Below are 24,784 nucleotides of genomic sequence, written 5' to 3'. Positions count from 1 at the left end.
TTCGATGGATATCTTTCGAGCTCATCGAAGGATACACAATCCTTCGATGCCTTATCCTTCGACACCAACATTAAACAACCATAATTTGTCTTGCAACCACACACGGTCAAACGAATAACCCTCTCGTTTGACCACTTCAAACGAGCGGGTCTATACACGTTCGATAGACCGTTTCACTAACTATTACAAATTCAGCGTAAAATAATAACTAATCTATTCGACAAGCATCGGACACAAAATCTGCATCAACAGTTAGCAGCATTGTTCCTACCCGGTAAATACAGTGGTATTCTATACCGGAAGAATTTGAAGATAGAAGCTAAACTGTTCAATACAATCTGTCTTCTCAATGTCATTCCAAGAAGGGGAGACAAAGAGCAGGTGAGGTTTCCAGAGATACCCGTTCTTTATTCGTTGATGCATGGGGCTCCACGTTTTCCGATACGTTATCTTATCATGAACCACTTATGGATCTGTCGGAATAAGTATGGAAGAGACATCGTCCCTTATTGTCGAATAATTACGGGATTGATGAAACAACAGAAGGCGATAACATCGGAAGATCGGGGAGCAACAAAAAGGCACCAACCTTTCACGTTGGATAAGTTGGGGAGTGTTTGGATGTATACTCAGACGGAGCGTTATCACAAGTTAAAGTCGCAAGGCCAAAGGTGGAGAGCTCTTAAGGCGAATGCGAGGGATTTGTTACCGGGTGAAGAGGATGAACCCGAGAGTGAAGCAGAGATCCCAAGCGGGGATGAAGATTATGAGGAGCAACCGCAAGGTGGGGTGAACTTGAATGTGGGTCAAGGGGGTCATGGTGGAGGTAACGGTGGTATGTTTTACGACTATGCGCAACAAACTTATGAGCCGGGTTGGGCTTATAATGGTACAATGCAAGAGGTGATTGAAAGTCAACGTCCTCCGGCATCTATTTTTGATACATGGTCGGGGTCGGAGAGGACGTTGTATGATCAGAACACGAGGAATAGTGCAAGCATAGAGCGGTCGTTAAAACATAGCTTTGATCGCCAAGAGTCGTGGAACCGCACATTGGTGTATTCTCGAGAGGTGCAAACGAATAATAGATATCATGACGATCAAGCGAGGAGGATGCATGCAGATTGGCATGCCGGAAGGCCGGTTGTTGAGGATCCACAACATGTGGATTATACCTCGTTACCGCCTTATGACGGTAGTGTCTCATATCCGACTCCACCACTTCACCATTCTCAATGGCTTGACCCGAGGCAGCAAGAGGGAGCCCAACAACAAGGAGGGAGTAGCAGCGGCGCGTTTGGATTCGGAGAATGGAATGATATGATGTCATCCATTTTTGGACCTCCAGGACCGCGCTACTATTAGTCAGGTGGTATTCTCTCTTTTGTATAATTTGTGAATAGTTTTAGTTTTATTTTGTTTATGGTTGGGCGGCTGGGTGGTGTATGATTGTGTTGTCATGTTGGGTTGGTGTTTGTTGGTGGTGTCGTGTGTTAAAAAGAAGAAAAGCATAAAAAAAATTATAAAATGAAAAATACAAAAAGAAATTTGGGGTTTGAGTAAAAAGCTTTTGTTGATGTTGATTGAGTTAGTGATCAAAGCCTCCCAAAGCCATACATTGGGGTCAATGTATCCCAAGTGTGGGGATGGGGGGAATTTTTGGAGTTTTTGAAAAATTTTGAGCCAAGCGAAATGATGTGAAAATTTGAACGCCCTAACTTAACCCCAAGTCGATGCACCGGCAACCCTTGATACCTTTTTCATTCTTGGTGAGAGTTGTAGCCACACTTGTACATAAATAATGATTGTCTTTGATGAGAGTGGCTACGGGTGGGGGCGCATTAGAACTTGTGCTTAAATGCGATTTGAGTCCTTAGTTAGACATGAATGTAGAAAGGATAAGGGCATTTAGGTAGCCTCGTCGTTGGTGTGAGCGAGTGTGGGATTTGGGGGGTTGGACCTCATAAGTTATATATATGAGCATGGTTGCGAGAGGGGCGGGGGTTTGGACATTTAGTTGCCCATTTTGTGCCTTTAAAGCTTATCATTTGTTCCCCCTAGCTACTTACTTAAAAATTTACCCAAATTTGACCCGGTCTTATAGTGTTAGTGATAGTATTAGTAGTTTTGCTAGTTTGAAGTAGATATGGTTAATGCTTTATTGTATGGTTGTTTGCTTTTAAAAAAAAAAAAAAGAAAAAAAAAGAAAAAGAAAAAAAGAGAAAAGCAATGAAAAAAAAAGGAAGTTTAATAGTCTTGTATATAGTAGTTAAGTTTGTTTGTTCGTTTGTTTATGTTTGTAATAAAAAGGCCGGGTCGAATTTTCGCTACTTCATATATATTCCATTCCCTACCTATACACCTAGCCGCGTTACAACCTTGAAGTCCCTTTGATTTGCATTCATGTTTGACCCATTTTAGGAGAATGATCGATTTAGGTACAAGCTTATGTTGTGCAACCACCCGTTTGCCTAGTGTGTGTCTAGCTTATCTTTGCTAGTTTTCATTTGTAGCCGAGAGGAGAAAATTAGAGAGGGGTGCATTGCTTGGGTGTTAAAAAGGGGTTAGTAAAAAGATTGCATGTTTTGCTTGGGTTAATTTGATCACTTGTTTTGAAATTGTTTTGACGAGTTGCTTGGGACAAGCAACGGTTAAGTGTGGGGATGTGACGGGTGGTCCATTGGACAACCCTTAAGCGTGTTAAAAGATGAAATAATCCTTCACTTAATCATGTAATTATCTTGAATTAGATAACTACTGTGCTTATGTTTCAGGTGCGGTTCGGGAGCTAAAAGACGGATTAAATGCAGCTTTGGAGACTTTGGTGATGAACGGGTCGAGCGTGGAACAAGAGACAAAACAAAGAAAACAAATCAGCTCACCACCGTAAATTACGGTCCTACCGTAATTTACGGTGGACCTGGATTTCATTTGGATGCCACCGTAAACCAGTCTCTTGCCACCGTAACATTTTGAAGTTCACCGTAATTTACGGTAGGACCGTAAATTACGGTGGTGGCTGCGTGAAAAAGTGTAACTGCCACATTAAGTTGTTTTTGATGGTGTCTTTTCACATATTCCAATCATTGTCGGTTTTGAGTGGATCCCAGGGGCGAATTGGCTGGATCTTGCTTGTTTTTGGACAACCTCTAACATTCGGTTTGTGTCTTTGATCCGTATGAACAATAATATCTTTGTTAGGATGTTGATTCGAGCCATGTGTGGCTAAACACTTTATGATTGTCCTAGATTGAAGGTTTGTTTGAGACAATTTGTATTTGATTTCCTAATTTCTAGAATAGCAATTCTAATCTTTATGGTTGGTTTGTTATGGTGTATGATTGTTTGTTAGTAACTTGTTAATTCTTACGATTTTCTAGTTTGAAACCATACGTTCTTGGTGCCGTTGGCAATCGAGATATCATGGGTAGAATTAGGATTGGGTAAGGGTTGATTGATCATCGGGTAACAACCTCACGTTCTAGGAATCTGAGTACTTAGTTCTCTTTCATCACTACAAGTAATCACACATGAGCTATGTCTATGTAGTTCTTTCTAGTGGAATGATAATATGAATGTCGATACAAACCGGAAATCTAGGATGGTCATTTCTCTCTAATTTGCTTACAACCAAACTTTTCTCTTGCAATTTACTTAGTTTAATTTAGTCTAAAGTCAATTCACTCACACAAACTCTTGAATTTTATTTCTCTTGCAATTAGATTAATTTAGTTAAAATCTAGATAAACTTTGAAATAACACATTTTCCACAAACTCCCTGTGTTCGATACCCACTTGCCACTATCTATATAGTTGTGTTATTGGGATTAAATTTGCGTGACCACGACATCACGTCAAATGGGGAGATTGTTGGCCCATGCAATCCTTCTCTAAAGAACAAATGATTCAAAAGCCAAAACTGGTTCTCAAATAGTTGATCCACAACTGCATGTTCTAAGTTCCCTCCAATGGCAGTGTTTCTATCAGCTGATCATCCTAAAATCTGATCTACTCAACAATTGTTCCTCTAAAGACTGATGGTTACAAAGACTGATGAAGACCTATCAACTGCTGATTATCAAAGCCCTGTTGAAGTACAAGTACTGCTGAATCAAAGGCCTGATCAACCTAAGAGAAAGTACTGCTCAAATACATTAGTGGTTCAGCATCAACAGCGGATGAAAACATCAATGTTTAGTGTAACAATATTTCAATGTAACAGTGTTTGTTTGTATCAGTGTTTAGAGGCTGTTAGTCTGTTAGATGTCACTATCTAGGTGACGTTAGCTTAGATGCTCAGTGGTTAAATTGGTACTATAAATAGAACAGTACCTGTACTGTTCTATCAGCTCTTTTGCACCAATCATCTTGTAAGAACAAACTAGTAAGCTCAGGTTGAGGGAGAGTTTAGTATACATGCATGCATAGTTGAACTTTTGTAAATGATACAATCTTTTGACTAATGAAATCGTGTATGATGAAAACTATTCTTCTTTGATCGTGTTACAAAGTTTACTTTCAATTTCCGCTGCAATTATCCTCTGATCTATCTTCTTTCATTATTCATTTAGTTAAACAACACAATCAAACAAACTCAGATCCTAACAATTTGCTTGACTCCCACAATTGTGGTTCAAAACCTTAATTTGGACAACAAAATGGGAACCATGACCAAACCTCTAAAGCTAATGTGTATGGATGATTACAAAGGATGGTACGAGAGATTTGAAAACTAAGTTCAAGCTAACTATTTAGAACGCTGGCTCGCAATTGAAGAAGAATACATCATTCCCACCGTGGAGAATGGTGAAAAGATCAACATTACCAAGATTACGCAAGTAGAAAGATAAATGTTCATTAAAGAGAAAAAGATGTTGAATCCGCTTCAACAAGCCATCAAGGAAGATATTTTCACCTTGCTCCAGAATCAGGGAACCGCACAATCAATATGGATTGCTTTAAAATTAAAGTATCACGGGAGCGTTTCGATGTAGAAAAGCAAGAAAGTTTTGTTGAAAAAAGAATTCGACATCTTTACTACTCTAAAGGGAGAATCAATAAAGCAACTTATCAAGAGATATTGTCATCTTGTTGCTGAAATGAAGCGGTTGAAGATTGAAAAAGAAGATGAAGAATGGGTGGATAAGTTGGCAGATGCTCTACCACATGGTGAATGGTCAATGTATTTGATGATTCTGAAGAGCAATAAAGATTATGACAGTCTAACTCTGGGAAACTTCATTAAAAAGCTGGAAGCGCATGAACTCGAGTTACAAAAATGGCGACAATGAAAAGCTCAAATGTTTAACAAGACGTTGATTTGTACTATAAGGGCAATGGTTTGTCAAATATTCAAAGCTCAAAGATTCAAACAGCCTTTAGTTCAGACACGTCATCTGGAACTTCATTAAACAATTCAAGCAGTAGTGGTGGTTCTTCGTCTTATCCAAACTTTGAACCAAATACACCAATGGAAAGTCCTCAATCCTCGCAAATCTCAAACACTCAAGGAGCACATGACGTTTCTGGCATCAATGCTTGAATCATATGAAAGTTTGGTTGTAGGAAGGATCAGAAACTCGAACATGACCAAAGAGGATTACGATCAGATAGATCCTGAATAGATGGAGCTGATCGATATCAAGTGGTGTATGGCGAGTATGATTCGTAGAGCCCAGTGATTCATGGAGATCACCGGAAAGAATAGCGTTGGTGGACCTGATTCTAAGCTAGGATTTGATAAATCTAAGGTCACATGCTTTAAATGTAAAGAAAAAGGCCACTTCAAGCGTATATGCACAAACAGAGAGTCAACGATAACAGTAATCCTTTTGGTGGTGACTACTACAAAAGGGCGATTTATTATAAAAACTCTCAACATACGCTGAACATGTCAAGACCAATTTAGATCGACGATGGTTCATCAAAATCTAAAGATAAGGCGTTAGTTGTTACTCAAGAAGATGAAGCGTTTAGCTGGAATAGTCTTATTCCCAAAACTAACAATCTTGCATTAATGGGCGAGATCGTTGATTTGGGTGAGTTTGAACAGAATGTGGATGAGGAAAAAGTAGAAGAAGTTGTTGAAAAAGTTTGTGAACAAGCTACGTTCGATGAAATTCTAGAAGATTATCATGATAATGATACATCAATGTTGGATACTGAAAAATTTCAAATTCCAACAAAAGAGGTTATTAATAATGATTTCAAATCTATTATACCTCCTGATGTGTTTAAATCTTTTGGAGGTTTTTTCGGCAAGGAAAGAAACTACAATGATCTACACTTCGATGAAGAAAAGAAAGAACATATAGAAGAATTCATAGATGTGTTTAGGGAAATGAATGCTGAGAATTTGGCCGAGATTGCTGAAAAAGCCATGATGGCTTAATTAAAAGAGATAGTGAAAACCTCTGAAGAAGAACAGACAGTTGGAGTCGAATCAGTTGGTGAAGAAGTTAAAAGTGATGTTAGGAAACTTTTATATAAGTATTGAAGAAAAAGATGATCAACCTGATCATATGCTAAAGATACAGTCAAGAAGATCAATAAAAGGGTGTCTACAAGATAATAGGACAAGAGAAGAAAGAAAGAAATATCTTCAACAAAGATTAGAAAGTGATCAAGACAAGAGAAGACGATCAGAAAAGACCATTCTAATGAGTCTGATGATAAATCTGGTATTTATCATCAGAATCTAGTAAACTCTAATCAACAAAATTTCTGATGATCAAACGTAACAGAATTCTGGTAAGCTTGCCATCAGAATTTCTGATTAGCCAACTTGTCTTAAAGATAAGGCCCTAACACATTTTGGAAAGTAGCAACTTGACATCCACGGATTCAATGAATACGCCAAAAAGCTACTTTGTGCAGAGCAAGTGCATGAATAAACAAATGTTTATTCATGACCTAGACTGTCTATAAATATTGATGTCAACACCGAAGGTTAAATGAGTTGAGCCAAGCATTCAATACATACACCACGAACTCCATTACCATTCACTACAGAATTCTTTGAGAATTTATTTTTTGAGCCAAGCATTCAATACATACACCACAAACTCCATTACCCTTCACTATAGAATTCTTTGAGAATTTATTTGTAACAGTCAATAACTTTGTTTTAAAAAAGTGATTAATATACTTGAAGATTGTGTAAGTTGTTGTTTCTTAAAATTTTTATTTCTAGTTCCGCACATTATTTTCATACTTGTTGAAATATATTTGCCATACTTAGTCAAAGAGCATCTTATCTGGGATCAACAATTGGTATCAAAGCAGATTGAATAAATTATTTTTAAAATTAGGTCTTTTTCATAAAAAAATCGGTCGTGCAAGATATATCTATGTGTGTGGGTAGCTTTTCGTCCTTCAAAGGTGTTTGGTGAATTCCCGTTCCAAGTTATGATATTTTTCCAAAAGTATATGTTTTGAAGTAAATTGTTCTGAATGTTTGGGAATTGAAATACAAATTATTAAATGATGGTTTTTTTTTGATTCTGGGGTATTAGAATTTATTTTTTTTAAGATCTGGGTTTGGGCCGAGTGTCTCCAAGGTTAAGATTCTTAGTTCGGAGTTAAGTGCTTCAGGTCTGGATCGTTCATCTCAAGATTGAAGATTTGAAGAAGCTGTGTAGTCTAGATCGTTCATATCAAGATGGAAGATTTAAAGAAGCTAAGACGTCTGCCGTTGCATTCCTTTGAAGAAGATCAACTGTTAGCTGATCAATACATCAAGGTCATGCAGTTCTGTATGAAAAACCAGGCAGCAAGTACTCAAGTGTTAACGAGGAGAAGATTTCAAGTTTTGCATTGAAGATCCCGCACTGATCAAGGGGGAGTCTGTAAATGTACTTTGGGTGATAAGTGCAGTCTCTCCAAACTTCAAGGGTCTTAATGTAATATTGTATAAAGAATATGAAAGTCAGAGTTTGTTTTGTAAGGACTTACTTGGTCCAAATTTAGTAGTGAACAAAGAGTCAGGACTATTGTACACCTAGTCCGAATTTAGGGTTTTATGTAGTCAGGACTTGTGGTTTGTCTAACAAGGTCTGAATTTACATGTGGTAAATGGTCAGGACTTCCAAGTTTGCTATGTCTTGGGCTTTTGGGCCCTTTATGTCCTGACTTTTGTAGTCAGGACTTCTCCTTGTATATATATTACTTAATGAAATGACAAATATGGAGATTTCTTTTATGGAAAGATTGTGCCTCAATAAAACCCTAATCGTTATACTGTGTGTGTATTGGCGGCTACTATGTGTGACGTAATTCATCATCTGAGAATACTCTGTGTGTTCTCAAATTATTCTCATTCTCTTGTTTCTTGCTCCAATACTCTACGGTAGTGATTGCTAGATGGATTTCACACACCTAGTGATCGTTATTTTGAGTGAGATCCTTGGGTAGGAGACCTTATACAGAAGCCAAGCACGAGTTGTGCCTGCTGGGCATGGGGTCGTGCCACACCAAAGATTCCATGAAGAAGAAGACAAACAAAAGAAGACAAGGGACACGGGGCCATGTCTCATGGACACGGGCCGTGGTCATCTCTCAGATTCACAAATCTTGGATCGTACAACAAATACAAGGGCCACGGGGCGGTGCCATTGACACACGGGGCCGTGTGAGCATCTAGACTAACAAGCGCATTATATAAAAATAGAGAAGGAGAAGGGCATGGGGCGTGCCTACCAAGCACGGGGCCAAGTAAGCCTCCTGTTTACAGCTATAAACAGAGGTGCTTGGTTCACTTGAAACTCATCCCTTGGCAAACCACATCTCTCACACCTGCCACCTCTCCACCACCACAATACCACCATCAACCACCACATTCATCCATCATTCATCCTTAGAGTGTGTATAGTACTCGGGATCCAAGATTGATCGTAAGAGTTTTTGTCAAACAAAGGCCATGCTCGGCTAATCTCTGACATCACTAGGTGAAGACAAAGCATTTATGTATTACTTTTGATTCCCAAGCTTTGGTAAACTTTTTGATTCCTATGCTTGGCTAATCTCTTACATCACTAGGTGAAGACAAATCATTTATGTATCATGAAACGGTCTAAGTACGCTTTGCACACGCGGTTCATCAAATCCATGAAAACAGCAGGTGCGTTGGTCAAACCAAAGGGCATGACCACGAACTAGTAATGACCATAACGTGTACGAAAGGCGGTTTTAGGTATATCTTCTTCGAGGACTCGAAGTTGATGATACCCAGAATGAAGATCGATCTTTGAAAAGCAGGTCGCACCTTGCAATTGATCTAAGAGATCATCGATGCGTGGAAGAGGGTATCGGTTCTTGACAGTAAGCTTGTTGAGCTCACGATAGTCAATACACATACGAAATGACCCATCTTTCTTTTTAACGAACAAAACGGGAGTGCCCCAAGGAGAAGTACTAGGGCGTATAAAGCCTTTATCAAGAAGCTCTTGAAGTTGACTCGAGAGCTCTTGCATCTCAGAGGGTGCTAAGCGGTAAAGAGACTTAGCGACAGGTGTAGCGCCAGAACGAGTAGGAGGCAGACCAGGAAGATCGTCGGGAAACACATCGGGAAAATCACGTACGACGGGAACGTCACTTATGCTTGGGCCTTTGTCCTTCTTTTCCACAATATGGGTGAGAAAGGCGAAGGTACCCTTGCGTAAGCATTTGTTCGCTTGGATAAACGACATAAGCTTGAAACCTTGAGAAGGTTTCTCACCATACACGTGTAGAGAATCACCGTTTGGAAGAGGGAGGCGGATAAACTTTTCAGAACAGACAACTTCAGCACGAACTCGCCTAAGCCAGTCCATGCCTACTATGATGTCAAAGCTACCCATTTGCATAGGTATAAGGTCGATTGGAAACGTATGATCGTTGAGATTCAAGGAACAATTGGAAAGGAGGGAATCAACAGTAACGGATTTTCCATTGGCGACTTCGACAGTGAAAGATTTTGGCAACTTAGAGCGTTTACACTTAAGCAGTTGTTCAAATTCTAGCGACACAAAACTTTTATCGGCGCAAGTATCAAATAGACAAGAAGCATAAACATGGTTCACAAGAAACGTACCAGTAATGACATTGTTTGCGTTCTGAGCCTGAGCGGCAGTGATGACAAAAGCTCGGCCTCTAGCAGGTTGTTGAGCCTGTTGCTGCTGTTGTGGCTGCTGTTGGTGCTGCTGTGGTTGATTCCTTTGAGGGTAAACATTGGGGAGATGATTGAGATCGCCACACTTGAAGCATGCTCGCACAGGAGCAGCTTGAGGTTAAACCTGGTTGGGAGCACGGTTTGCAACAAGAGCTTGATTCTGGTTATTTTGGGACTGAGGGAAGTTTCGACATCGGTTAACAAAATGCCCATACCTCTGACAGTTGGCGCATTTGCGGCACGGTACGTTGGTAGGATGATGAAACAAACAGGTAGTACATTGGGGATGAGTTCCAACATAGCCTTGTCTTGGCGGTTCAGTGTTTGCGTGGGTAACGGCGGCTACTGCTTGTAAGGGTTATGGGTTTGGCGGAGTGACGACCGCATAATTTTGGCTCGAAGCCTTCCTCTTCTTACCTCGGTTTTTCTTGGACGATTGGGAGGGTGAGGGCTCAACAGTGGCAGTGTCGGTTGTGGCTTGGTGTGCATTCTTCGTTGAAACCTTGTCAAAGGTTTCATGAAGGACACAGTTGTTGTTAAGTTCGGTGGCTATGGTATAGGCTTCCTCTATGGTTTTAGGGTTAGCGGAGGCAAGATGATTGGTCACGGAAGGGGCAACACAGCGAATGAACTTGGCTATGGTTTTGGGGACGGAGTCGACTTGTCCATGATAGAGGACACTTAGTTGTTTGAAGCGCGTAATCAGACCATACATGTCGCTCCCATTTTGCGTTAGATTCCAAAATTCGTTTTCCAACTTTTGGAGCTCGTGAGGAGGACAAAAGTGGTCTTTCATAAGCTGCTTAAGCTCGTCCCAAGGCATGGAATGTGCAACATCATTTCCCCTCTTGTTGCGTTCGGTGGTCCACCACTCGAGTGCCCTCGAGTGGAAGACTCCAGTTGCGTTCAAGGTTTGCAACTCATCAGGACAACCACTTTGCAAGAATGTAAGCTCCACTGCGTCAAACCAATTCATCATGGCAGTAGCGCCATCTTTGCTTGTAAACTCTAAAGGTTTACAAGCCATAAATTGGTTGAATTGGAATGTCGGCTTAGGTGTTTCGGCCTTCGAATCGATAGAGCCATGCTAACAATGTCGGGTATGACCTTAGCTATTTGCTTGGCCATGAATTTCATGAATCCCTTTGTGACATGGTGTTGGGTTTGGCGTTGGAGGTCGAACCCTTCTTTGACTTGGTTTTCTTGGAAGCACCGTTGGACGACATCTAAGGAATCGAAAGAGAAGGAAAAGAATGAGACTTGATCATAAATCCAAAATAAATTTTCAAGTTTTAAACAAGTAGACATGATGTAACACGTATTGTTCACATAGTTAGCATTATTTCAACAGTTATTCAACAAGTATAAACACGTATGAATGCGTAAAAAGGAGTATAAATTTAGTTTGTTAATGAGAATTATTATCGTTTTAGATTGCGCGAGACGTGCAAATTGTGTAACGGTTTTGAAACGAACGAGGTAACAAGTATAAGATCACATATAAATTGAATCACATAAAAGAGAGGCTCATAAAACATAGGATTGTTTCTGGTAGAGAAACATCGACTATTCCAAAGTGAATCGAAGGCCCTTTCAAATTAGAGAAACGTGCTTTGGCCTATAGGTAAGATACTCTCGTCGAGAAGCGATTTAACGGTATTTTACCCTTCCAGTTACTACACGTCTCTAATCGATTGAAACAATCGAAACTTTGGCGAGATCGAAAAACGAGGAATGGGACTCAATCGACAAGGTGCGGGTTTCACCACTAACTTGGCGATTTTGTACCCTAATGTGGTTGGTACTCGTCGGGTCAAAATATAATTTCGACACTATGACGAGGGTCCACTAGAGTTTGGATTGGAAATTTACCATTTAGATGTGGATTTCACTCCTAGCTAAATGGCGAAATTTCGTGCAAAAGTAAGAATAAGCGGAATGAGAGTCATTCACCAAATTGTAGGTTTCACGCCTATTTTGGTAAACTCGTCTCTTTTGTATAAAGAGTGTCATCAAGTGTATTGTGTAAAATTTCTTAGGAAAGACATTATGTAAGTATTAAGACCAAGGAGAAGAGAAAGAAGCAAAGTAGGAAGAATAACATTTTAAGCAAGAATCAAGAATGGTAAAAAATATGGTTCCTACTATAGACTAGGTCGAACATGGCAATTCTACCTAATTCCCTATAGTTATGGCTCTGATACCAATCTGTCACACCCCAACCAACGGCGGAATCATCGGAGTAGGACTAGTTCGAAATTGTAAGAGACTTCATAACACTATTTGTGACAATATTTAATTCAACCGATTTCATTTCATAATCAAATTGTCAAACATTACAAAGGAAATTCAAATAACAACATTGTTCATAACATAAACATAACAAAATTGATACAACACTTTAAACCTAAACGTCTAAGTGAGTATCTAGGAATCATTGCTAATCCATTTCATAGCATCATCAATCCTCAACCTGTAACATGTTTAAAATACAATTCAATGCAAAAGCAAAGGCAAGTATACAAGTTTAAGAATAAGTATAGCATAAGTTTAAAAGTATAAAAACGAATCCACATGGCAACTTAGTTGTCACACCCCGACCACGTAAAACATCAAACTGTGGTGGAAACGTCAGGGAGTGTTGTAACAGAATTATTGTTTCACATCCATGGCATACAAAGTTATATTTTATTGAATCAAACAAACGAGTTACATTGTCTTAAAATAACTGAAACAAGGAGTACATAACAAGTTTTAACTAGTCTAGTTCCATTTTATCGTCACTAAGGCCCAAGTCCACCCTAGCGTGTCACGAACATCCTATGCATTAGTTCCTGAAACACATAGGAAAATAGGTACGTCAGCATAAAAATGCCTGTGAGATACATAGGTTTTGTGAAAATAGGATTCACGACTTAAGTTTAAAAAGAAATGTTTAAGAAAAGTTAGTCATGAACCTTGTAAATTGTTTTGTTTTGTAAATCGTTTAAAAAGTGATAAAATCAGATGATATGTATAAGTAAAAGAATAATGTATGGTTAAATAAATAACCAAGTAAAATAAGTTGTAACAAATAAACTGCTTTGTAAAATAATGTCTTGTGAAAAATATGTTATTTGTAAAAATGTATAAATCCATAATGAATGATTTAAATAACGATACGACATGTAATACAATACAAGCACTTATATATAGGAAGTACTAGCGACGTATCCACCATGCTTGTATTACATTACATACGTCTCGTTACTTAAACCATTTACCCAAACAAACCACCAATGTAAATTTACCCATGTCTAAACCAAATTGTCAAATGTCATTTTGAAAACCATGTCAAAATGTCTATGTCAAATGTCAATCATGTAGTGTGTAATCAAAATGTCATGTATGGCAAGTGAAATATGTATCAACTAAACCATAGATGAAAATGCACAAAAGAAGGTATTGAAGTAAAACTCAATTTAAATCAAACTTATGCTTTGTGGAAATGCATGCTACACTGAATACAAACATTTATGCGGTATTGTGAAAATGCATACATCCAAGCCTTGTGACTGTGGTGATAAATCTTTAAACAAATTAAAGGTCTATCAGTTTTTATGTTTAAATCGAATTCGGTCATTCCTTCCATCCAAACATACCCAGGATGTCAGGAACGGGAGTTGTCAATTCCTATGGTACCATTACCTACTAACGAGCGGCGTGATCAAAGTTAATGAATGTATATTGTCCCACTTAAACAAACCAAATGTCATACCCAAAATATAAGCATGTGATGAAATGAAAATGTACTAAGTATGATGAACATACATAGCATGAAAATGTCATGTAAAAAAATGTACTAAGTATGCATACAATGGACATACATAGCAAAAACACGATGAAAGCATGTACTATATGTGTACTATTGAACATAACAAGCATATGATATGAAAACATGGAAAGCATGAAAGTAACAAGTAGGCACATGTGTTTCACCCCAAAATGTTTGAAAAATAGTAAAAGAAGGGTACTATGTACTCACTTGAGATTGCTTAGAAGTCGTAGGATAACCACCAAGCAATGCTAGAAGATTACGGAAATCAAACGGCACCTATACAGGTATCTACATTAATAAAGGGACCTATCGGAGGATCGGGTAGTACGAGGGTTTGTAAACCAAATAAGTATGGGAACTTATGTAATATGGTTTAACAAAGCCTACATACTAAAACGAAACCTATCCTAAGTGCTTTTGACCCGTTACGACCCGCTTAGGTAGCTTATGCTACTTTAACGCGTCGTTCGCGTAAAACGCGTTTGGAATGCCTAACTAGCCCTATGACAAGCAAGATATGCCTTAACATGTTTAATATTGTTGTTAAATCAGCTTAGATACCAAAAATTATGTTACATAGGCTTAAAATGAATTTTGGCATAAGAAGGGTATTTTGGTAATTTACCTAAGGCATAAGAACAACTTATCATACAACTACTTAAACATTGTGACCATAAGGTATGTTATTGATTGTTTATCTTGTTGTAATGTTATCCTCGGCAGGCCTTGGATACATGACATGAAGGCAGTCCCATCCACCTATCATCAGTGTGTGAAGCTCCCTAGTCCCTGGGAATAGTGAAGATCAATAGTGATCAGCAGGAGGCTAAGAACTGCTACACTTCATCAATGAAACCGGCCTCAAAATCAAGGGAGCAATAGCAATCAAAGTATCCTCCAAGGGATGTCTTGGAGGCAAGAGAGCAGGATGTAGTAGAAATCCTTGTGGATCATGATGATCCTGAATCTAAGGTCTATTCCCTATACAATTATGGTCACCTAAAGTGTTTGGTCGGATCCTAATGATCGACCAAATGGGTCGGGTTCGTAAGCATAAGCGATTGATTAGATCGCTTACCTTTACGACCCTAAACAAGCACAAATCTAAAATCGACGAGCTAAACATGCTAGAACATGTTTAGTAATGTTAGAAAACAGGTTTGGTATTAAAACAAACGGTTTTAATACCCTAGAGTAGTTTGGTTACAAAATACGCGAGAAAACGCATTTTAGCCGAAACTACGACTCGTCACTGAGCCTAGATAACGTGGTAATCAGTAGGTATAGTTACTAGGGACTATAACCATCGTGATTACGCTCACGTTATGAAGTTCAAACGAACTTTGCTTTGACCAAAAACTGGTCAATGCAGAAAGTCAAACGCAGTTTGACTTAAACGCTAAAACGAACGAAAAACGCGAAAGAATACTTACAGAAGGTCCCCGCAAGGTTTGATTCCAAGTAATCTCAGGTAGGAAGTGCACAAACACAACCACTTAGAGAAAACTCAGATCAAATGTGAGGAATATGGGCAAATGGGTTGGGTATTTATAGGAAAGGCACAACCGTTAGGATCGTTTCTCGATAATCGAGCTTCAATCTTGGCCCTCCACTTGTGCCCATTGTTTTACAATACAAGGGGTGACTAAAAACCAACAAAATCAGCCCCTAGATTGATCAAAAACATGTCCAAGTTCAACGAATACAAGCTGCTGTTTTGAAAAATGGTTTTTCTGTTACTGGGCATCTCAGGCGGCCCGCTTCAGATATGTACATGGGCTCACGCGGGCCGCATGGCTAAGTTTTCAGAAATTGCATTTTAGTCCCTGCACTTCAGAAACATGTATTTTGGCCCATTTTTGCATGTTTAAGCCCCGTTAACCTCATTTCAAGGCTCTAAAATGAAGTTAAAGTGTAGGGAACTCAAAACATGCTCAAAAATATCTCGGATGTCGGTTCGTTTGGTCGTACGGTTGCGTTGTTCGCTTAATTACGACGGGATGCACATAAGTGCGAAAGCCGATCCAAATTGCGCGACGAATGGATTTTTCTCATGCCAAACACTAAAATAAAATATTTTAATGCTTGCATAAATTTTTGGATGTCCGGAGGTATTCAGAACGCAAGTTATGCGCGAAAATGCAAACTTATGCACTTTTTGACGCTTTTAGTCCCTGAATGACCCAAAAGTTTATTTTAGCACACCGAACCCCTCAAAGCCTATTTCTAAGCTATGTAAAGGATATTTAGGGTGTGTTTAACTTATGGGCATGTTCCGGAATGTTCGTTACAGTTCAAATCGGCATACTTTCGCAGTTTGTCAATTTTAGTCCCTGTAAACGAATTAACTTGATTTTGCCATACCAAAGCCTTCAAAACTTATTTCTAAGTTATGTAAAGGTTATTTAAGGTATGTTAAGCATAAATTGATGTTCCGGAGTATTTTTCGTGTTAAACTGATTGTGTTTACGCACCAGTTTGCGTATAACTCTCCATAAAGCGATATAGAGTTTGAAATCGAATAAAAGTCAAAACATGAAAAACATCAAACATCAACAAACAAACATTGGGATCAAATAACTTTATTTTATTGATAACTGAATTGTTTACAATGATTACAAGCACAGATGTCACATTAGTTTATACAAGATCAGCATAACATGGCATGCAATATCTCTAGTCAACCCTCTGTTTACGCAAAATGATATAATTCAACATGACCACTAGTCTACGGGCGGTGCGTTACTCCTATAGCGCTATACATGTCAAATGGAGGCTCGAATAAAGCTAATGTCTATAGTATATCACATAAGTATGGTCCACGTATAAGCATCAAGTATAACAACATAGTATTCATGTATAAGGATTATTTTCGTGCATTGCATAAAGAATAAGTTAAGTGTGGTTTTATAAATTAACATGTTACACCCCAAAAGTGGTAAACATAAAAAGGGGGTTGCGAGTATACTCACGGTTTTGCAAGTCTTATACTTGTGAATCCGCGAGTGAGTTGATGTTGATTAGGAGGTTGGAACACCAAGTCCTTCTACACGAAGGAGGTTGGAACACCAAGTCCTATTTGCCAGAGTTCCTGTTAGGATCTGAGTTTCTTTTTTATTGTGTTTTTGTTTAAGAATTAAGAAGATGAACAAGTAATGCAGTGGAACTAAAATGGAAATAAACTTTGCACACAATCAAACAGGAGAAATGCTTTCAACACACAAGTTTAACATTGAACCGAATTCTTGAATTTATTTCAAACTTCAATTACAATTTGCATGCATGTATAACAAACTCCCACTCAGCCTGAGCTCACAACAATTTGTTCGTACAGAATTACAAGTGATGAAAGAGCTAATAGAACAGTACAGGGTAACTACTGATTAAAGTGACATCTAACCTCCTGACAACCTGTAACTACTGATCTAATACAAGTACTGCTTGCTAACTACTGATTACATTACAATACAATGAATAAACAAACTACTGCTTCCCATTCCACTGTTGTGACTCTAGCAGTACTTTATATCTTCAGCAGTGCCTGACCCAGATCAGTAGATTGAGCATCAGTGTTAGTCTTCAACAGTTCTTTAATCATCAGCAGTTGTTGAAGGACAGTTGTTGTAGATGAGCAGTAGATAGAGGTCATCAGTTGTTTAGCCACTTTCAAGGGGAGAGACTTGAATACAAACATCTGCTTATTCTGGATCCACTGAGTTGATCCGGTTTTGGCTTTAATCAACTGTTCCTTTGGTAGGGATCAATCCCAACAATCTCCCCCTGGAACAAATGATGCCAAAACCCTTCATTATTGTGAATCTTTATTGCCTCGTCAACAGTTCCCTTATCTGTCCTTTGAGTTGTAACTCAAAGTCCAGGGCATCTATATCATCCTCATCCCTACACAGTGTAAGATCAAGGAGATCTTGCAGATCTTCAACACTCAGGCCCAATGCTTGTTCCCTTGATATTTTCTTCACTTCACCACTAGATTTGATCAGAGTCAATACGTGGGTCTGTTTGTCAATTTTCCACTTTAGTATTTTTTTTGAATCCAGTGGGTTTCTTGGGAGAGTTTTTATTGATGAGGAATATGGAGATTATGGCTTGGTGATAACTGGCTGAGCAGTGATTTGAGCTTTAGCAAGTTCAGGGTTTTCAGCTATCATTTGTTTGAGGACCATTTTTATAACTTCATCGCCTACTTCTATATCCTCTGGTGTTTCTGCATCCATCTGTTTTTGTCTCCTTCTTTGGTAAAGGATGGCAGCAGGTGGAACAGTGGATTTCCTGACTTGCAGTTTTTGTGATCTAGTTAAAACCACTTCTTCAGGATAGTCAGGCTTTTGTGGAACATTTGGATTTTTCTTTCTAAGTTCTTCCAACTTTTTGTAACTTGCCCTGACTTTATCTTCTTTCCACCTTGTTACCTGATTTCTTGACCTAAAATCAGCAGTAATAAGTTCCTCTTTCATTCTCTTCAGCTCTAGCACCTTTTCTGGTACATTCTTCAAATACTTTGACCAAACAGGAGGAGTGTGTTTTATTTTCTCTTTGTTCATTTTTTCAATTCTTTCCAACTCCTCTTTGAGTTCACCAAGGGTCCATTCTTTATACTGACTCTTGTCTCCCTTGTATTTCCTGAATGCCATGATATGTTAAAGGTAATCTTTTCTCAGACTTTCATCATCTCTTTCTGAGAGTTGCTGACAGAGATTCTTCGAAAATCATTCCAAAGTACTGACCTGAGTGAGCAGGTATTGGTAGTATCTTTGGATCTCTTTGTTAGATTTGCCTTGTGAATTTCTTTTGGAGATATCCTCTGCCTGTTGGGCTTTTATTTTCAAGTATTCTTCTATGTTGTTAGGCCTAGGATATCCTTGAACAAATGGCAAGTTCCTTTTAACAGGGTCATCTTCAGTGTAGAAGGATTTGATCTCCTCTCTAACTGCTGGAAGATCTAAAGGGTATTGGACACCTGCAGGAACAATGGCAATGTTTGGATTTGAGACTTGTGCTGAAGTGAGAGGAACAGGGTTTGGAATAAGTACAAGGGACAGTGGTTGTGAAGATGTTGGTGGTGGTGAAGGTTCATCATTCAAAATTATCCTTCTCCTTTTAGGTTTAGGAGAGGTTGGTGTTTTGGTGGATTGAGTGGTGGTGATTTGAGTGGTGGTTGGCTGACTAACAGTTGTTGAAACAACTAGTGTTTCAACCACTGTTGTCATTACAACAGATGATGTATCACCTGATGTCTTCTGCTTTTTAGCAGGTGGTGAAGGTGGTAATGATGATGTTTTTGGTGGTGAGGTAATTTTTGCTGGTGGTGTGGTTGAAGTGGGAGCAGTGGTTGATGTGTGTGTTGAAGTGATGGCAGTTGTTTGGCTAACAGATGTTGAAACCACTGAAGTACCAACAGCTGTTGATACAACAGGTGTTTGAGCATCTGTTGGTTTGGAAGATTGATGTGTGGAGCTTTTGGTAGGTTTGGGAGTATGTTCTGTGGATCTGGATGGTATGTGTTTGGGTTGCCTCACTTTTCTTATGGGCTGCTTTCTTTTTGGCTCAGGACTTTCTTCATCCTTTGGCTCAGAAGTACCCTGCTCATTCATCTCCATAAAAACTCTTTTCTCCTGTTCAAACCTTGCTTTATCCTTTGCCTCCATATCCATTTAACCCTTGCTTTTGCATCAGCAATGGCATTTGTGGTTACATCAATCTTTTTAGAACCATCTGGCAAAGGGATGTTTGCAAGCATACTAGAATTGTCTGGTGCAATGTACAACCCATCTTCGTATCCCTTTTTCTTCAACTGCTTCATTTTCTCCCCCTTTTTGGCATCAGCTGGTGGTGGATTGTCCACAAAAATGATAGAGGGAGAAGCTGTGCCAGTGGTGTTCAGTAAATGGGCCTTGATTGCCTTGATATCTACCTGGGTGTCTTTAAACCTTGCTTCCATGAGATTTCTGATCTTTTGAACTTGTATCTCATGTTGCTGATCAGCCAATTCTCTTTGTTGGTGTAGCAGAGGTTCAAACAAACTCCACATCTCATTTGGAGTAGGAGCAGATGATGGAGCAGCTGTTGGAGTTGGTGCAGCAGTGGATGGTACCTTTTGTGCTTTCAACAACTGTTGCAGCATGTCTTTGATTTCTGCAACAGATGTATCAAGTTTGTCAACTCTATCCGTCAATTCTCGGTACATTAAACTATCACCCAAATTAATGGGATCATCTGATTTCCCACTAGCAGTGGTTGTATCAATGGTTACCTTAGGGATTGTTTCCCAAAAGTTATCCACTGATGCCCCTTGTTCTCGGTACTGGGGACTTCTTTCCTCAGCAATTGATATCCTTTTAAATGAACCAGTGGTTGGAACAAACACACTAGTGGATATCAGAGTTGCTGGAGAGGAAATTGCCTTCAAGGAAGTCTGATTGATGAAACAACTGGCCAGGTGTAGATCAGTGGATCCAACACCTGTAGTTGCTGCTTCACTTAAACTACTGACGGGAAGTACTTGTACATCCTGCAGTGTAACCTCCTCAGGTGTTGTTGGTGGGTTAGCAATGATAGGGAGCTCAGACTCAGTCACTTGTGGTGGCATGCTCTCAGTGATAGGTGGTTGAGAGGAACTGATTTCTGTCTGAGCTATACAAGTGCATCCAACAAAAGTTCTATTTGTGGTGGAATTGTGGCAGTGAGTATGGGTGTAGAAAGCGAATTTGCCCCTGGCAGTGGGTTGTGGATGATGGAATTAAGTGATTCCATCATATCATATTGTGGTGTCCCTGTTCTTACAACCTGTTCTTTTTTTAGAAGAAGCAGGAGGAGTTTGAGGCTCAGGTTGAGATCTTTCTACCATCTGCTGTGAGGAAGTAGCAGCAGTGGTTTCTGGTAACACATATGTTGTCACTGGCAGTTGCTCTGGGATCTCATCTTCCAGAGTTGCCTTTGTTTTAGGTTTGGGGGGCTTTCGTAGTTTTTTCTGTTTCGGTTTTCTGGTGGTTTTAGGTGTGGGTTTCACAACAGTTGTTTTGCTGTTGTCATCACCTTGAGCAGTAGGCTCAGCAGCAGGTGCCTGGGGAGCAGTGGAAGCTGCTAAATTCTGCTCAGGAGCCTTTGCTTGTGTTTTGGAAGATGGTTTTGATAGCCTTTTAAAAGTTTCAGGTGTAAGGCCATTTATTTGTAAAGGTTCACCCTAGATAAGCACATGAGCATTATCCTTTGCAAATTTCTTTTGAAAATAAAAGCTTAGGAACCTTAGAAAAAGTAAAAATGATATTTTATTAACATTTTTTACCAAGTCATCACAGATCTCCTGGGAGTAGTTAAAGTTTTCCCCATGCAAGATAGCATAACCCATGTATTGTATCTTTAATGGAATTTCATTGAAAGCAGTGGTCTTATTAGAAACACACATCAAGAGGGTATGAAACAAAAACCTTGTGGCAGGAGGAAAACTGCCTTTTTGCAAAGTGTCTTTTTTCATTTCCTTAGCATACACTCTTTCTAAAAAATCTCTTTGAAACTCTATTTTAGGAAAAGAAGTATTACCTTGAAGATCATTCAGTTCAAAAACTTCTGATAGAGTTTGTGGTGTGATTGTAACTGGTACACCCTTTATCGAGGAATTGATGGCTATGGCTGTTTTATCTTGAGATTCAAGTTTTGCATTCTTCCAAAATTCTCTATGGGTTGCCAGGTAAACCGGAGTATTAGAAGTCAACAAAGTTTTGTACTTTGAAGACGACATAGTATCAATGGAATCGAAGGATTCAGTTCGAGTGGGTTTTGTGAGTAGACCCAAGTAATTGTGAGGAGCTTTGAATGGAATTTCTATGGCCATTTAAGTGAATTTGTGAGATGATGAAAACATGGATTTGAGTATGTGAGCGAGAGTAAGAAGATGATGAGTGATTTGAGAGAAATGGATGGTAACTGCTTTGAGAAAGGAATTTTGAATTCGATTCGACAGTGAAAAACCCTGTTTTGGTGTTTTGATCAGGGTTTTATAGGAGAAAAAGTGAATGCTGACACGGCAGCGGTTACAAAGATCTGACCGCTATGTACTGTCCACGTGCTAACCCCTGATGAATAATGGAACACAGTTGTTTTATGAAACCACTGATGGAGCAATATCAGTGGTTATAACGGTAAAATGAGAACAGTGGGTGACTTTTACTATTAGTGGATAGCCTATCAGGGGTTGAAAACACTGATTTTGAACAACAATGAATACTAAGGGAATGAGAGAATAGGGGTTGACTTTCAGCAGTGGACAGCTTTGAACAGAACAGATGTTTGAACAAAAACAGTGGTTATGACAGACTCTTAAGGATTTAATGAAAATTTCATTTTTAGCTATTTTTAAGGATGGATTTTTTATTTTTCTGAAAACATTTTAATGCTTTTATTCATAGAAAAACAAGATTTTGCTTGTTATTCCATGTTCAGCATGCCAATCCTAGAGATCAAACTTTCAATGGTAGATGTGTCTAATGCTTTTGTTAGCACATCTGCCAGCTGATCCTTAGTTGGAACATGATGCAGAGAAATCAAACCTTTTTCATAGCAATCCCTCACAAAGTGATGTCTGATGTCAATGTGCTTGGTGGTTGAATGTGAAACTGGATTTTTGATGATATTTTCTGCTGTCTGGCTGTCCAACATGAGTGGTGTCTTTAGGGCAGTGATACCAAAATCCAACAACTGATTTTGAAGCCACAGCAGTTGGGTTGTACAGCTTGCAGCAGCTATATACTATGCCTCAGCAGTGGAAGTTGAAACACTTGCTTTTTGCTTTGCCAAGATTCTAAGCAATCACCTAGAAATTGGCACACTCCTGAAGTGGACTTCCTTGTTGTGTTACATCCAGCAAAATCACTATCTGAGAAACCTAAAAGTTTGATATTCCCATTAGCTGGATACCAGATACCAAGTGTGGGAGCACCTTTTAGGTATCTGAATATCCTTTTTACAGCAATTAGGTCAGACTTTCTAGGGGCTGATTGGGATCTTGCACAGACACATGTTGCAAACATGATGTCTGGCCTACATGCAGTTAGGTACAATAAAGACCCAATCATGCTTCTGTATAGTGTTTGATCCACCAAATCATCCTTATCATCAGACATGACTATTTTTGTGGTTGCAATGGGTGTACTACATGGCTTGCAATCATCCATCTCAAATTTCATAAAAAAGTTCTTTGGCATATTTTCCTTGATGGATGAGAGTACCATTTTGCAGTTGCCTTACTTGGAGACCAAGAAAGCACTGGAATTCACCCATTGCACTCATCTCAAACTCAGCTGTCATTAGTTGTCTGAACTCTTCACACATTTTATTACATGTGCTTCCAAAAATGATGTCATCTACATAAATCTGGACAATCATCAAATCTTTCCCTCTCCATTTTAAAAACAGTGTTTTGTCTATTTTACCTCTTGTGAAACCAATGGAAAGAAGAAAGGTGGAAAAAGCTTCATACCAAGCTCTTGGTGCTTGTTTCAAGCCATACAAAGCTTTGTTTAGCTTGTAGACATGATCTGGATAAAATGGATCCTCAAAGCCAGGAGGTTGACAAACATATACCTCTTCTTGAATCTTACCATAGAGGAATGCACACTTGATATCCGTTTGATACACCTTTATGTTGTGGTTGACAGCAAAGGCCAGGAACAATCTAATAGCTTCCAATCTTGCTACAGGGGCAAAAGTTTCATCATAGTCAATGCCCTCTTTCTGTCTGAAACCTTGAACCACTAGCCTTGCTTTATTCTTGACAACAATGCCCCTTTCATCAGTTTTGTTTTTGAAGACCCACTTTGTGCTAATAGGACTTACATTCTCTGGCAGTGGTACAAGTTCCCATACTTGTTGTCTTCTGAACTGTTGGAGCTCCTCTTGCATGGCTTCTACCTAGCTATTGTCTTTCAGTGCCTCTTGGTACTTGACTGGCTGATGGAGAGATAGAAAACCAGCAAAAAGACAAATGTTTTGGGATTGGCTTCTTGTGAGCACCCCTTCATTGATGTTGCCAATGATTTGGTCGGTGGATGAGACTTCAAGAAGATCAAATCTCCTTTGTATGGAACAATGGAATAAAATGGTGAGGGCTGCAGATGTGAATCATCTGAGCTAACCACTACTGGTGACTTTGATGATCCAGCAGTGGCTTCAAATGGAGGTGGAATAGGAGGTAATGGTGTGGACACATGCTGACTTTTATCCACTGTTTGAGGACTTTTATCAACAGTGTTTGATGATGTGGAAGCAGGGGTTAATGGGCTACTTTGGTCAACAACTTTTGAGGTAGCAGTGGTTGAGTTTTGACAGCTGTTTTGAACCTCTGTTGCTCTACCATTTGATGCAGACGTTTGTTATGGAATGATGACTTCATATCCATAGTCTGATGATGAACTTTGTGATAGACCTGTACTGCTAGTCTTGACAGAAACCTTTTCAAAAGTAAATTTATCAAGATCAAACAATTCTGCAGGGTTTGCAGGGATTTTTGTAACAACTGTCACTAAAATCAATAGTTAGGGCAATAATTAGTCAATAAGAGAACCCTAATTGAGACACCCAAGTAATTCTGCACTAGCCCTAAAATTTTCAGAACGATCGGAATTAGGATCAGGACCCCTAAAACTCAAGGGGGGCAAACCCTAGTCTAATATTTATCTAAAATGAACGTTGCACAGTTCTGATTAGTTGAAAAGTTGAGTCACCCAAGCTATACCCGAGCCTAGGCAGCCTATGAATTAGACTGCTTAGCTTACGGACCGTAAGGGTTCGGGCATACGGTCCGTAAG

This window comes from Helianthus annuus, chromosome 11 (genome assembly GCF_002127325.2).
Source record: "Helianthus annuus cultivar XRQ/B chromosome 11, HanXRQr2.0-SUNRISE, whole genome shotgun sequence".
Taxonomy (NCBI): Eukaryota; Viridiplantae; Streptophyta; class Magnoliopsida; order Asterales; family Asteraceae; genus Helianthus; species Helianthus annuus.
Note: the sequence above shows the minus strand (reverse complement) of the source record.